The sequence below is a fragment of the Panicum virgatum genome, chromosome 7K, assembly GCF_016808335.1.
Source record: "Panicum virgatum strain AP13 chromosome 7K, P.virgatum_v5, whole genome shotgun sequence".
NCBI lineage: Eukaryota > Viridiplantae > Streptophyta > Magnoliopsida > Poales > Poaceae > Panicum > Panicum virgatum.
In genome coordinates, this window is record NC_053142.1 from 9,590,808 (window position 1) to 9,594,321 (window position 3,514).

Below are 3,514 nucleotides of genomic sequence, written 5' to 3' on the forward strand. Positions count from 1 at the left end.
GCGGCTGAGGGAAATCTCGCGCAAAAAGAGCACCGAGATGACCCGGCTGCACTTCCAGATAAGCTGGCTCGGGCAACACAATGCTGAGTTGGTGCTCAAGAACATCGAGGCCAACACCAGGATGATGGATCTGGGGGTGCGTCAGCAGGCGCTGGAGGAGGAGTTAGTGCGGGTTACCGGCGAGCGTGACATCCAGAAGGCCGCAGCGGAGTAGAAGGCTCGGGAAGCCGAGGAGCAGACCGCCGAGCTGCAACGCCTTAGGACGGCGCTTGAGCAGAAGGAGACCGAGCTTCTCCAGAAAGAGGTGACCGTCATCACGCTCTCCGGGACCCTCCAGGAAAAGGGCAAAGCCCTCGAGGAGAAGGAGGTGGTGATCCAGAACGTGGAGGCCGCCCTCAAGGAGAAGGAAAACTCCTTGTCCTCGCTCGAGGAATCCGCCCAAGTCCAGAGGGAGGAGGCGCAGAAGAGCATCATGGGTAAGTACTCTAAATTTCGCTATAGTTGGATTTTAATTTTTCGCAGCTAATCTTGATTCCTTTGATCAGAGCTGAGGCAGAGAGTGGAGGACGAGACCGCGGCGAAAGAGGTAGTAGGCACCGCGCTCATGGCGGCTCAGACGGAGTTCGCTGATCTGGAGTGAACCGCCGTGAGCGTGTGCCAGGAGCTCGAGGGGGAGGGCGCCATGTCTGGTATCTCGGTGATCAGCCGCCTGCGAGCACTAGGTGGCCGGATTGCTGAGCACGCCAAGAGCACCATCCACCTCGGTGTCTTTCGCGCCCTCGCTGTGGCCTCGACGCACTACCTCATGGACTTGCAGAGAGTGTCGTCGGGGTACGTGGTTCCAGACGACGCCGATGCGGATGCCACGTCAACCATTATGGACGACGCCGACGCAGCCGCTGAGGAATTCGCCGTGGTGCTCGCCGAGAATCTCAAAGCCGACATCCACCCGATAGCTGAATTCGACGCTGTCGCAGATCCACAGAGGGGGGATGAGAACCTGTAGATAGGCTGGGCCTCGAAGCCCATGTAATGGATTAGTGTTTGTTGTAATCGCACTCTATATTTATGAATATAAGAAACTCATTATCGTTAAAATCGACAGTGTGGCCCATCGAGGCCTTGTGTATTCGAGCCTTCGTTTTTTTACTTTATTTCCGTGTTCTCGTACGCCACTTAGATAAACTTCTGCAAGGAATTTCGCGTTCATAAGCGACGTAGGCATGGGGTGGTGAGGGGGTGCCATATCCTGGAGGCGTAGGTGGCCCCACGACTCGGCCGGCCCCGTACCGTAGTTGCTTACGCCTCGCGTCCGTTTTTTCCATGTATACGAGAAGCTTAGAGACGAGATGGAAATTTTTCGAAAAAACGTTGGTGATTTTTGGGGATGTTCGGGGGTGCCCCCCGTAGTAGTCCCCGAGGGAGGCTTGGCTTTGCCGAGGGTAATGCCAAGTGTACTTCAGTGTTTGTGCGCATCCGATCCCTCGAGGGTCCGGAAGGTTCCCAAAAATAAACAAGTAAAGCGTACTTCTTTATTATTTCGGGAAATCGAAAATGTGAGTACAAACGATGTAGAAATAGCTCGGAATTCTAAGGATAGAAGCGACGTTGCTGCTATATGTTCCAAGCGTTTGTGAGGACTTCGCCTTTGTCGTTCGTCAGCTTGTACGTGCCGGGTTTAAGCACCTCGGTGATTATGTATGGGCCCTCCCTTGCCGGTGAGAGTTTGTGGCGGCCCCTGTTGTCCTGTCGAAGGCTCAGCACCAATTCCCCTTTGTTGAGGTCTCGGCGCCGGACTCTCTGCACTTGATATCTTCGCAAAGACTGCTAGTAGCGCGCAGAGTGTAGGAGCACCACGTCTCGAGCCTCGTCCACTTCATCCAGCGAGCCTTCGCGAGCTCGTTGGTTCTGCTGCTCTTGGTATGCCTTGAGCCTTGGTGACCCGTACTCCAAGTTCGTGGGGAATATGGCCTCGGCACCATAGATGAGGAAGAATGGGGTAAAGCCCGTGGCTCTGCTTGGGGTCGTCCTCAGGCTCCAAATGACCGAGGGTAGCTCCGTGAGCCACCACCGGCCAAATTTGTTCAGCTTGTTGAAGATTCTTGGCTTCAGTCCTTGGAGGATCATGCCATTGGCACGCTCCACTTGCCCGTTCGTCTATGGGTGCGCCACAGCCGACCAGTCCACACGTATGTGGAAACTGTCGCATAATGCCAAGAACTTCTTGCCTGTGAACTGGGTGCCGTTGTCGGTGATGATCGAGTTCGGGACCCCGAACCTGAAGACGATGTCGGTGAAGAATAGAACGGCTTGCTCGGATTTGATCTTGCTGATGGGTCGAGCCTCGATCCATTTGGAGAATTTGTCGACTGCCACCAGCAAGTGGGTGAAGCCCCCGGGCGCCTTCTGTAGCGGACCGACGAGGTCCAGTCCCCACACAGCGAAAGGCCATGTGATGGGGATGGTATGCAGAACGTGCGCAGGGAGATGCGTTTTTCGAGCGTAAAATTGGCAACCCTCGCAGGTCCGCACGACGTCGGTGGCATCGGCGATTACGGTGGGCCAGTAAAAGCCTTGCCGAAACGCATTGCTCACGAGGGTACGTGGTGCGGCATGGTGGCTGTAGATGCATTGCTGCAAGACTCACGAGGGACTGTGCTTGTATAGCTCGTTGTCGATTAGGACGAAGGACTTGGCCCGTCTCGCGAGGTGCCGCGCCTGAGCGCGGTTCGAGGGTAGGACCCCTCGAATCATCCAGTCAAGGTACTGGGTGTGCCAATCTCTCGAAGTGGGGGCCTCGTCGATCTCAATTGCTTCGGCCTCATCCATAGAGGAGGTCTCGAAGTCAATGTCCATGGGCTCGGCCTCGTCCGCCGGATCCTTGAATTCGACGGAGGGCTTGGTGATGTCGCGAGCGAAGATGTTCAGGGGGACGGTGGTCCGCCCCGACGCAATCTTGGCTAGTTCGTCGGCGTCCTCATTGTACTTGCATGGGACATGGTTGAGTTCTAGGCCATCGAATTTGTCCTCGAGGCGGCGCACTGCTTTGCAGTATGTCTCCATCTTCGGGTTGTGGCAGCTAGACTCCTTCATTACTTGGTCGATGATGAGTTGAGAGTCACCGCGCACGTCGAGGCGTTTGACGCCGAGCTCGATGGCGATGCGGAGATCACTCAGGAGGGCCTCGTACTCTACCATATTATTAGACGCAGGGAAGTGCAAGCGTATCACATACCGCATGTGGTCTCCGAGGGGTGAGATGAAGAGGAGGCCGGCACTGTTGCCGGTTTTCATCACCGACCCGTCGAAGAACATGGTCCAGCATTCGGCCTGGATTTGTGGTGGGGGTAGCTGAATGTCCGTCCACTCAGCCACGAAGTTAGCCAAGATTTGGGATTTGATCGCTTTCCGGGGGTTGTATGTGAGAGTTTCTCCCATCAGCTCCACAGACCATTTGGCAATTCTACCCTTGGCTTCCCTGTGGCGGACTATCACTCCCAAAGGGAAAGACGAG